At 46.6% G+C, this 12992-nt stretch overlaps 2 long non-coding RNA genes across 2 annotated transcripts in view; one reads left to right on the forward strand and one right to left on the reverse strand.

Annotated features, from left to right (window-relative positions):
• Positions 1 to 12992, reverse strand: part of LOC135385521 (uncharacterized) — a 310261-nt gene that overhangs the window by 267024 nt on the left and 30245 nt on the right. The window lies entirely within an intron of this gene.
• LOC135383656 (uncharacterized) lies at positions 3059 to 5744 on the forward strand. The gene is made up of 2 exons (XR_010419988.1): positions 3059 to 3232; positions 3494 to 5744. It is a non-coding gene; the product is annotated as an uncharacterized LOC135383656 (long non-coding RNA).

The raw sequence follows: 12992 nt of genomic DNA on the forward strand, positions 1-12992 counted from the left end.
GGGAGACCTGTCGAGAGAGGCGGTGAAACGACACGAACGCCTGTGTCGAGACGTAAATGAAGTGATCCTGGAAATGCCAAACGCGGGAGAAAGAGTATCCTTTGCCAATATACAGTACATAAATCCCTACCCCTATTTTGCGATACTGGTCACGAAAAGGGTTTTGGAAAAGAACACGCTCGTTAAGGACGCCGTGAGCGTCCACATGATGAGCTCGTACTGCATCGTTCTAGTGAGAAGTTGCGATGGAAAAATAATGGACGCAGATGGGTATTTAGGACTCAATACGGAAGAAAAATGCTTGCTGGCGCTCAAGGGATTTAGCAGTCAAATGGATAGGTTGAACTGCAGCCCCTCACCGTTGGTCATGAGCCTGGAGGACCGCTTTCGTTACCAAAGGGCAACACACTGATAATTTTGCAGGGTCGTATTAAACGAAAGCGTAACGAAGCAACGGTACACTTTCATTACTTTCCTGCCTCACGATCATACCCCTTTCGTAATGGCAGATTCCTGCACGTTTGTTGCGACGCTGTGTAACACCTGTAACTGTAAATAACTCGTTGTGTACATCCACAACCTGCAATACGATTTGAGTTCACTTCTGCGTCGCATGCACGCATGGGAGAACCTTGAGCTTCGAGTTCGGGAAAGATAATGGGCTTCGCTTCAACATTGGCGATCTGCATTTCCGCGATACCTCACAGTTTCTCAGCCTCTCCTTCTCCAATCTAGTGGAAGCGTTACTGGTTAATGAGGGTGAAGCTTTCCTTTGTACACGTCAAATGTTTGATGACCGTTTTCGCTGTCTCCTAAGGAAGGGCGTTTATCCGTTCAACTTCATGAACAGTCTAGAAGCGTACGATTTGCCCACACTACCGCCAAAAGAAGCCTTCAAAAATGACTTGAACGATGAAGATATCTCGGACGAGCACTTTCAGTACGCCCACCACATTTTTGAATATTTTGAATGTAGCAATTACCTTGGCGATTCACGCGTCTCTACGTCACGTTCGACACCTGTCAGCTGTGCGACGTATAGTGCTGCATTTCAAGAAGATTGCGCTAGAGACGGATGGGATAGATATCTTACGCACCGTGCCCCCTCCAGTTACGTGTGGAGCAGCGACCTCATGAGCGATCGTTAGATGTGCGAAACGATCAAAAGGGTAATCAGGGGAGGCATTTGTAACAGCTTCCACAGATGCTGTCGGGCTAATCACCAGGGTGCGACGATTACGACCCCCAGCAAGAGAACAATTTTATTCAGTACATAGATGTACGTTTACGCGATGACTTTCCATCTTCCGAGAGCTGGTTTTGAGTGGCTCAATGCCTCCCGGTGGAGCGATATCGATTTTCTCAACATTCTTCACGATTCGGAAGTGGGCTACGTCTACGTAGTAGACCTGTCATATCCGAAAGAGTTGCACGCGCTCACGAGGGATCTCCCTCTGGCACCCGAACACAGAACAGTGGACGAGGGTGAACTCTCCCTGTGTCAAAGGAAGTTGAAGGAAGCGTTGGCACTGATCGCACCACCCACAAGGAAATTGTTACTGAGGTGTTATGACAAAGAAAGTTACGTCGAACACTATTATCTGCTCGCTCTCTACGTGAGGCTGGGCATGAAAATAAAACACGTTCACGCCATTCCCTTCCCACAAGACAATTTTTTGGCCGCCTTCGTGCATTGAAACCTCGCATTGAGGAGCGCCGCAACCAGGAAATTCGAGCATTTACTGTATACGGCAATGACAAATAGCACGTTAAGGAAAACGATACTAAACGTGAGACGCATGAAGAGGTATAGCCTAGCCCTACAACAAAGAAAGCGCACTCAGGAAAGCTAGTTCCGTCGACTTCCAGCATTTCCACATCCTGAGTGACAAGTGCATCTTGTACGAGATGAAACAGTGTCGCATCAAATGGACACATCCGCTTTACATGGACTTTGACATTTTAGAGATATTAAAGGTCCGCATGTACAGATTCATTTACGAGTCACTCTTTTCTCGCTTGACCTGTCCACTGCAGTTGATCTATGGAGATACGGACAGTATGATGTTTGCTCTCACGTGCGAGAGCCTCAAGAGCAGCTGATGAAAACTGAGCACGAACTAGATCTGCCCTCCTTTCCACCACACCATCCGGTTTTCAACGGCGAGCGCGCGGACCAGATGGGGTACTTCAAAGACGATAGGGGAGGGGGTGTTATTCAGGAAGTCGTAGCCATCCGAGCCAGAATGTACAGCATTCTCTTGTCTGAAACGCATAAGCGCTGGAGCGAAGGGGGTAAAGAAAATCGTGGTAAGGAAATATTTATTGAATGAAGTTTACCGAGATCTCTGTTCTACGAAGGAACAGTCTCTCATTAGCAGTGCACCATCCAGAGCAGAAAGCAAACAATGTACACCATTTCGAGAGTGAAGAAGAGATTGCTCCCCTATACAATGACAAGCGCTACCTGGTCGACGACGCGAAGGCAGTAAGAGCTTGGTCATCGTGCCAGCACGATGGTGAAAAGGACGTATAAAAGACTGTCTATTGTACCATCATTATGGGCCGGTAGTCAAGCGAAAAGTCGACGCTACGATAAAAAGGCGAAAAAGATAGGAGGAGCACGGGTCATCGTGGCAGTGTGGTGGCAAAATGGGTGTACACGAAGGCTGTCCATTCGGTCATCGTGCTGGTGCCGTGACCCACGCAATGACGACGATGCGATGAACATTCCCCGAACCTTTTTTAGCCTGTCCTATCTTCTCATAGTGTTCTGTTCGTATGAGATCGAGAAATCAGGGAGAGTGTATGTTTGAGAGATATGTTTGATATATTTGATAGGTGAAGACTATATGTTTAGATTCAATAAAGATATTTCTACGAGTCAGAAAAAACATAGTCTCGTCAAAGTTATTTGCACCGTTTAATGATTTGCATTTCGATGACTAGACGCTATTTCAATAAATCAGTGACAAAACTTGTGGGGCGCCGAGGAGGAGGACGAGGGGCGCGTGGAGTTTAGGGTTCTTTTCGAGAGCTCGGAAATACAGAAGATGGTTTGACTGACTGTCTGAGTCTGTTTCCATTGTTGCATTGAAGACACTTTCCAACTGGCGCAGCCGACAGGATCAGTATGTGGGTGGAACTCGAAATAACACAACAGGAGCCAGAGGGCCTGCAGTTCACACGGTGCCGACTACAAGACGAGGAAACGGTGGATCTACCGACGCCCGTAAGCACAACAGAATTCGTTAACTTCATATCGAACAAGTGTAAAACCACTGTTGAGGACCTCCGGAAGAAGACTTCCATAAAGGTCAATATGACTATATCTGACTACAACATGTACATCAATTACCCCTCGAAATTGTGCACAAGCAGCGCTTCGGCCACATCAGATATTGGGAATGCCTTACTTCAATTCTTAGATGTCCAGCGAAAAGTTTTCAGTGAGATCCTGGGAGCACCTAGTCACAATGTACACTGCTTGCAGGCAGAGCCGTAGCGACGGTGGTGCAAGAGGGGCAGCCACCCCGGGCACCCTCGCCAGAGAAGGCTCCGAACGGCAGGCCCTGGCAGGTTAGTTGGACAGTATAAAGCGGGAATGAGGAGAATTTTTTGAGGAGACACCTGTTCAAAATTTGATCACGCTGTGTTCAGAGTGCACGATATTCAAAACGTCGCCAAGTCAATAACTAAGAAATCATAAAAAACTGGGTCTTGGTATTTGAGTAGTGTTCACCACAAGACATCCATGAACTTTTCAAAGTGGCAGGGTTGCTTTTCTCTTTTCTTTCAGTAAGGTGTAGTACGTAGTTCTGTATGCTCAATATTTTGCTAGACTAAGAATAGATCAACATGAATACATATCTAGGACAAGCCGTCAAAGCAGACACAGTATCATTCACGCATTGTCCCCTTTGTATGCTAGAACAAATAGGCTAAAATAATCTGAGATCCCTAGGACCATAGATTGTTTGAACAAACCACCATCAAACAGAAGAAGAGCAGTCTCTGTACGAAATACCGGCGGCTCTCGTCCTGAGGCAATTCCCTTCACACCATCAAACAGGTTTGATTATGAAGGTATATTCAATTCATATCTTGTGTCGAAATGAAGTGCCATGGTGATGTCTTTAGCTTGCTAACCTTGTACCATGTTACCATGCATCGGCTATTCCGTATCTGTACTTGGCCTCCTGCTTTGGCCCTTGAGGACCTGCATAATCTTGTTTAAAAAAAGTAGGTGCCGTAAAGGCCGACGCTCAATGCCAAGTTAATTTCATCAGTACCAGGTAATAATTGGACCATTCGAAAGATAACGGTCGCTTCTTGGAAAGAGCAATGTCGACCGAAAATACCAGTCTAAGCTATATTTAGCAGGCTGTATATCGTTTAGTTCTGTCAGATGTGGAGATTATCAGTGCAACGGGTTTTCCTTTCAAATTTGTTACCTTCATTAACAGTGGCAAACCGCACATCGGCTACACCGCATAGACAGGGAAAAGTTCCCGTAACAGTAAGTAAATTCATTTGAACAGGAGATGTATTACGGCGGTTTACAAACCAATAGTTCATCCCACGCGTAAGATATACTATCCCCACATCCACCTTCCACACACACGCACACTTCCTCTGGCGTTCGGTAATAGTAACACAGTAACGGTAAGATAACGGTGTTCGATCAGACGACGATGGCAATCAGCGTGCTCTCTGCGCGTTCTTTGCCGCTCGAGTATAAACAAACTGTTTAAACTGCACTCATCCTCGTTGCGCGCGCTCGGTCGTCGAAGTTACGCCGAAGTTGATGTCGACGCTGGCGAAAAAAAAAAAAAAGAAAACACCTCGGAGAATAAACGGCCCTTAATTAGCAATTCGCTTTTGTGCTTTGCAGACTTCTTACTCGTTGAGGGAATTCATGGCACACATACCTGGTATTGGCGTACATCCAGAGAAAGCGGTTCCCTATTTGTGTGATAACTATAGAACCACCATTCTGCGCCCATCTTCAGTGGCACGAAATATTAATAGGAGTACTCGCCATACTGGTATTGTAAGAGTCCACTTATTCCACTATGTTTCTGACTACTTGTAGTGGCCAGGCCGGTGCTCCTGGTGAGGTGATGTCATCGGAACCATCGACCTCGAGTATTACAACTTGCGCAAGCGTTGCACAACCAATTCCGCAAGGTTATCAGTGTTGTGCCGACGACGACGAAAATGTGGTAAGGTGTAGGAGTATGTTTATACAAAGAAGAAAGAGGGGTAGGTTAGTCAGTTACAGGCCGACTTTCTGTTCATTAAATAAAAGTACTGAAAAAGAAAAAGTGCCTTAGAGGCTGATCGAGACGGTCGGTCTACGGCGACAAACACAAACAGCGATAACCTCCACTCGCTCCACGAAGTGTCATCGTCCTTTAATAATTACTGGCGACGCACAAGACAACGTTGCTACATCGCCGAGGGATGTAGCGTTACGATTGGGACTGTTTCCTGGCAATGCCACCCAGACACAGCCAGCGTAACCTGATCGGCTCATGGTGAAATCGTACGACTTAAGTGCCCCGGGAGTGATGAACAGGATGAGGCCGGAGTTGACGGGAGAATTGCTCGAACGTGCTCAAACGGCAGGGCATAAACTATGAATTGCATATTTGTGTTTTCTTGTTCTTCTGTATATAAACGATATAGGACCTCGCGCCTTTTGTTCGTCTACGCTATGTAGAATAAACGTTCTTCTACAATTGGACGGGGTACTGCCTTCTTCTTTTCCTTGAGAGCTGACTCGCACGGGAATCACAACAAGTGGATGGCAGCGCTGGCATCGTGCCTAGGCCTTCGTCACAAGAAACCTCATTCTCTTTCTGCAGAAGGCAGGCCTTGCTCAACGACCCATCTAATACTTTGCTCTCCCCGACGAACTCGTGCACCCTCACCACATCCCCATCCTTCATCCTCCGCTATCCTCCATCCGTCCGTCCTCTCTTTGTGTTTTGTGTTTTTTTTTTGCTATAGTCGTGACGACGCCCACTTCTGTGTGGCCAACAACGGCGAGCCTATCCTGCCATTCCCCCCCCCCCGCCTTCGTCACATGATGGTGAGTGCTTGATTTTGCCTTTGAAGTACACAGGACAGGTTTTTAAGACACAATATACTTCATACGTTTGTCGCTTCAGTGTTACGTGACAGATTTGGAGTGCAATCACGACTCAGGGAGATGTTGGCGGACGTAAAGAGAGCCGAACTGCTTTCGCTAGCTACGGAACTGGGGCTTAATGTTGACCGGAAGTTACGGAAAACTGAGGTGAAGGAGGTGATAGAGGCAGCTGCATTCGATGATGAAGAAATCGCAGAAGCGTTGGAGGAAGTCAGAAATCGAAAAGCTGATGCAAAAGAAAGCTAAGAAAGAGTTAAAGCGACTCGTGGTCGAGGAACTGAGATTGCGTTCAAATGACTCCCAGGAACCCAGACCGAACGCAAGGCTCGGGAACGACTTGAAAATGACAAAGCTCCTGGAGCCGTTTAAGATAGGTGACGACATAGGACATTATCTGGTGAACTACGAGCGAGTGTGCAAAAAGCAGAAGTTAAATAAACGCGAGAAAGAGCGGAAAAAGAAGTTTGAGTCCAAAAAACCGATTATTTGCCATAAGTGCAAAGAAGAGGGGCATTGTGTGAGAGGTTGTGGAAGACGCGTTCCCATTATCGGCTGCGTAGCAGATGACATTCGCAATGATGAGCTTCTGAGGGGGGGGGGGGGATATGTCTAATGCAAAGTAACAAAAAAGAGAAGGGAAAGGTTAGCCACGGTGTAGGCTTGCTATTCCCAAAAGCTAACAGGCAAACAATCCGTGCACAAAGACTTTCTTAGTGAACGGGGTAGAGCGCACTGTCCTAAGAGGCTCCCGTGCGACTGTGGATGTGGGTGAACCCGAAGTACGTGAAAGACTATTGTAACTCCGCCGTTTGGGTAGCGTGAAGATGGACTCTAACAAACTATGCAGGGAAATGGAGACAGACGCCGGTAGGCAGAATACGGGGGAAGGCGACACGGTATATATTTACATCATTTGTACAGACTGGTGACGGACATACGTCCAAAGTACAGAAAAGGCGATGAGCACCCGATGTCGGATGCTTTTAAAACCAACGAAGGCGAGAGTGTACCGCTTTCTCTATTCCAGGAATGCATCCCCTGCTTTGTTCGACTTCTTCGCTGCGTCCTTGCTTTATTGTCCGAAGGAGACCGCAGGTCTGTTTTCGGGATGGTTCCTTTTCTTCCCTGGCGTAGCTGCTCCCAAAAGACTTCTCAACTAGGTCGTCCCACGATGCCAATTCTCGGAACTTGACCTTGAGTCATAACAGCACGACGGCGGCCCGGGTTGATCTCGCATAGGATAACAGTCCAACACTGATATCTAGTCGAGATCGTCCATTGAAGACACTGCACAACGTGACGTATTTCCCAACGCACGTAGTGACGCACACACAAACACACCAGATGAAGACCTGAGTCCAACATACAGTTACACAGGTGTCGTTGCATCCCTTCGTGATTCAACAGTAGGTTGCTCAAAAGGCAACAAGGCTGACACAGAAACCATAAACCAGTTTGCAACTTGCAAGCGACAACTCCACTGTAGTCAATCCAGGCATACTACCAGAAAAATTGTTGATATTGAACTTCGCTTAATGATCTTTCCCCATTTCGACAACAACATAGGAACAATTCAGACTGATCTGACCAGCTGGCAGAGAACTATATTTTTGCTAATATGCATCGCTATCTCTTTTGCCCATTTTTCAAATCAGACAGAACGACACAGAAATAGGTTACACCGTTGCAGCTGTCACACAGAAAACTTTGTCTTAACTCTCTTAACTCAAAAATCAAATACGCGGTTCACAATAAGCTCGTTAGATCTCATAAAAACGCTTCAAAGTCAACTACCATTACCCAGGAAGTCAGATCCAATTACAAAATGTGTTTTGATCGTTACGTACCGTAACATATGCAAATCTATCCCTCGTTACCGCATCTAAAAAAAATCACCTCTTTTCTACCTCCGATGTTTGAAACTACTTCGGTCACGCCATTGTTTACGACTTGGTTTTTCCTTGGTGGTGGTCTTCCCATAGTCGCACTCCGATTCCATTCTAACACCGTTTCTATGCGCTAGATACACCGTCCGATTGGAAAGTATGTACGAGAAACCATCGGGAAGCGCGTCTGATACCGCAGCCGTTGTACTGAATTCTCCAAATGTTCCACGCAAGCGTACGTTTGCTAGAGGCAGGCTGATTTCCTCACCCAAGGCCTGTCGCACCCAAACACGTCTCCCAGTGTATTCATGCTCCGGAACGTACGAGGTGTGAACAATATCAATCGACGCTCCCGTATCGCGCAAAACCCTGCATTTCTTGCCATTAACGTTGCGATTACTCAAATATGGCCTGAAAATGGATTTGTCTTCGTCATCCATCTGAAATGCCATGGCCACGTACGCCTTTCGGCACCCTGCTGCTATGTGCCCTTCTTCGTGGCACTTATAACATACTATCGGCTTATTCTTTTCAAAAGATACGTTAGCATCTCTTTCTCTACGTTGCGATTTTTCACTTTCCTTCGAACTTGCCGATTCGCGGTCAGAATCACTTTCATTAGCAAATTCACTAGAACCAATTTTCTGCTTTCTTTTCTTTAGACCAGAAAAGGACCTGGTATTCTGACGCATTGCCACGTTCTTTCTCTCACTCAAGTTCGAACCCCTTCGTGACACATATTCATCCGTCAGATCTGCGGCATTCTCCACTGTGACAACCCCTGATTTGTCGCGCACCCAATTTCGCACTTCATTCGGTAACTCCTGAAGGAATTGCTCAAGCGCGATCGCCTCAAGAATCTTTTCGGCATCTCCAAATGCTTCAACACTCTTCATCCATTCTAGCAAGTTTGCTTTTACATCGAAACCTCGCTCGGCGAAACTTTCCACCTTTCTACTCGACCCGTGCCTGAATCTCAACCGAAATGCTTCTGCTGACAAACGAAACCTCTTGAGCAAACTTTGTTTCACCTTGTCATAACTTTTCGCATCTTGCGCGGAAAGTCGAGCAATGCTATCCGCCGCCTCGCATGGTAGTACCGTCATCAACCTCGCCGACCACGACCCTTTTTCGTAACCCTCTCGTTCGCAAACACGTTCAAAATTCACTAAAAACAGACCCATGTCTTGCCCTACTTTGAGCGGTTGGAGAAGTTTCGACATTTCTACGCTCTCGGGTCTTTGAGGGGACTCTGCGGTACCAGACTGCCGTCACTTTCACTTTCTCAGGTCACTTTCTCTTATCGCTTGAATAACCTCTGCCTTCCGCGCCGTACTGCCTATTTCAACCCCAAATTCCCTGCAAACGTGAATCAAATCTACTTTCAGCCAACGCGTCAGATCCATCTCGCAGCCCCTTTTGACAATGTTGTCTCCAGCTATCTCGAAATCAAAATGTGCAATTATTTCGAGTATAGCACCCCTACAAGCTTGAATTGAATAACCCACAATTCGAAAGCCTGGACAAACTACAACAAAGTCATGCACTCACTCGCTGCATTCCGATACATGGATCCCGACAGCCCTTGTTCACCATTCGAGCCTTGAAGCCGATTTCGTTGCTGCCCTGTGTTGCTGGTGCGTTGTAGCTGATTCCACCGCTGCCACCCAGTTATTGTAACTCCGCCGTTTGGGTAGCGTGAAGACGGACTCCAACAAACTATGCAGGGAAATGGAGACAGACGCCGGTAGGCAGCATACGGGGGAAGGCGACACAGTATATATTTACATCATTTGTACAGACTGGGGACGGACATACGTCCAAAGTACAGAAAAGGCGATGAGCACCCGATGTCGGATGCTTTTAAAACCAACGAAGGCGAGAGTGTACCGCTTTCTCTATTCTAGGAATACATCCCCTGCTTTGTTCGACTTCTTCGCTGCGTCCTTGCTTTATTGTCCGAAGGAGACCGCAGGTCTGTTTTCGGGATGGTTCCTTTTCTTCCCTGGCGTAGCTGCTCCCAAAAGACTTCTCAACTAGGTCGTCCCACGATGCCAATTCTCGGAACTTGACCTTGAGTCATAACAAGACTCACATTATCTTTCGGAATGCCCTTGGGTAAGGCAAGTAGACGAAGCGAACACCGTTTGTCTGCCCATCGCTCGGGTGACCGTTGAGGGACCGTTCGGAATCGTAGAAACAGAGGTTGCCGTTTCCAAAAATTTGCCGGAAACGTACCCGTATTTGTTTTCGAATAGATCCGAGGCATTGTTGCTGAAACGGGGGTGTAGGTTTGCCGATGAAGACGTTATGGCGCTCATCAGAGCGAAAGCGCGATTTCTTGCGGACGAGCTAACGTACGTCATAACACCGGAGAACCGCGGAAATGATCCGACCGATTCCACATGTGAACAGGACAAAAACGTTGGTGAGGCGGCCGCCGAAAAGAATGAACCGCTTTTCGTTCAACTAGACGCAACTACTTTTGGAAAGTTGCTAGAAGTTGATCGAACGACATTGGTAAGTGAGCAAGAACAAGATGACAAGTGATTACACCTCTCCGATTATCCGAATGAGATCACCAGGCAAAGATCCTCGCCCGTGCGTGGATTATAGGAAACTGAATGCGGTCACCAAAGGCCTTGTATATCCCATTCCAAACATTGAGGAGAGAACAGAGACGGTAAGTCGAGCGAAGTACATTTCGGCATTCGACTTGATTCGCGGGTACTGGCAGGTCCCCCTAACGGAAAGGGCGAGCCGGTACACAGCGTTTGTAACGCCCTTCTGCACGTATCTCCCTAAGGTTATGTCCTTTGGGTTGAAAAACGCACCGTTCTGCTTTTCCCGGCTAATGGATCATGTACTTCAGGGCTTGGACACTTTTGCCCTGCCGTACCTGGACGTCGTGGCTGTTTTTTCGGATAACTGGGAAGACCATTTGGAACACCTAAAGATTGTACTTCAGAGATTTGGCGAAGCCGGCCTCATCGGTAAGGCATAAAAATGTCAACTTGCCCGTGGCAGTATACGTTATTTGGGACATGTTGTACGGCAGGGAGCGCGGCGTCCGGCCGACGCCAAAGTATAGCGGCAGAGCGCAACTTTCCTCAGCCTCGCACAAAGAAAGACGTCATATCTTTCCTGGGCCTAACAGGATACTATCATAGATACGTTAACAGATACTCCGAAATCACGGCCCCGCTGACGGATGCTCTCCGAAAGGGAGTCCCTGAGCGTGTATAGTGGGACAAAGCGAAGGAAGACTCGTTTCGTGGCTTGAAAAACGCGCTCACTGCTGAGCCTGTATTGCATGCTCCAGATTGTCATCGCAATTTTATCATCCAGTGTGTGATGCCAGTAACAGGGGTTTAGGCGTTGTACTTTCCTAGGTAAATGATGAAGGGGAAGAACACTCGGTTCTCTTCCAGAGCAGGAAGCTGCACGTTAGGGAGGAGGCGTATAGCGCAACTGAAAAAGAGTACCTATGTATGGTATGGGCCACACAGAAATTGCCTTGCTAGATCAGTGGGTCAAAATTCATAATTGAGACGGACAATTGCCCATTGACTTGGTTGAAGCAAATGTCCCCTAAAAACGGTAGGCTACCTCGCTGGAGCTTGTCATGCCAAGGACACCAATTCGAAGTACACATATAAAAACCTATATACACGCATATGATCGAAATTTAGTGAGTGTGGTTGGGTTGTCATATGTCTGTCATCCCCTTATATAGGAAATGATTGCCTCGCTACTTATTTCGCGAAGTTTAAATATGTACTTCTGACATAAAAGTAATAATGTCCTGTGTATGAACAAGGCTGGTCGGGCACTGAATAGAGTGTTGTCGTGAGGCTTGTTCAAGAAATCCTTGGTGCTGTGTGCCATGCGAACACATCAGGGTCATACCATGGCAAACGTCCCAGAGGTTGCGCTCGACCAATCCCGATTACCTTCAATTAAATTGTAGTTGATTGACCCCATGCAGCCAATGCTCTCCGGATTATTTTTCTCGGAATTTTTTTTTTTTTTTGCGCCGTGACGGCCTCTTCAAGATTCCGATGTGATATACCTGGAGAGAAAAAATTATAACAGAATAGCTTTTGCGCAAATTCCAACCAAATCTCTTCTGAGGGAAGGCAAAGCATAATACTTTCGTGCCAAGACCGTTGAAGGTTGATCGACACTTCTTATCGAAAGTGTATGCCCCGAAAAAAACTGTCAAATTTCGGGAACTTTTGGATTTTTTTATGGAACTCTGCCATTTTTTCATAGCTATTTAAACTGTTTAGCGCTGTTGTGTAGGAGGCATAGAACGTGTTAAAAATGTTTTGAGGCACAAAAATGTGCACAAACTTGGAAGAGCACGCAGAAAAAAATCATGAATCCAGATCGTGATCCAGAGGTGCCGCTCGACCCCCAGAATTTTACGTGAATTTTTTGTGTGTTTTTTTATGAGTCCGGAAGCAACACAACATTGGTCTTTTCTAACGAATTGAAATGTTTTGGGTGCAGAGCCCCTCAAAGGTGCAGTTCTTGGCGAAAACCATTTTAAGCAAGCATTACGGCCCTCGTAAGGCACGGAGCATGTTCAAAAGCGTCTTATTTGATAGGGGAGATTTCATTTTACCGTATGTAAGCAATTTTCACCATCGCACTCGACGGGCGCGACGCTTGTGGCGTGCACAAAATTTGTGCAAGTTTACCAATTCTTTTGTAATACTATAACGTTCTGGAATTTCTTCTTCAAAATTTTTGTAAGATAGCCGTGGTGTTGTACTTTCAACGTAAAAAAATACAACCCCGCCGGTGCAATGTAAGCTCAGTAAAAAATCGGGAAGTTGTAAAAATTCGACAAAATGCACATTTTTTCCCGAAAAATCCGATGTGAGGAGGTCGGGACAGAAGCATGATCAAGGTGTCATTCGATGCACCATCTTCCTAGCAAG

Source organism: Ornithodoros turicata, chromosome 2 (assembly GCF_037126465.1).
Source record: "Ornithodoros turicata isolate Travis chromosome 2, ASM3712646v1, whole genome shotgun sequence".
Taxonomy (NCBI): Eukaryota; Metazoa; Arthropoda; class Arachnida; order Ixodida; family Argasidae; genus Ornithodoros; species Ornithodoros turicata.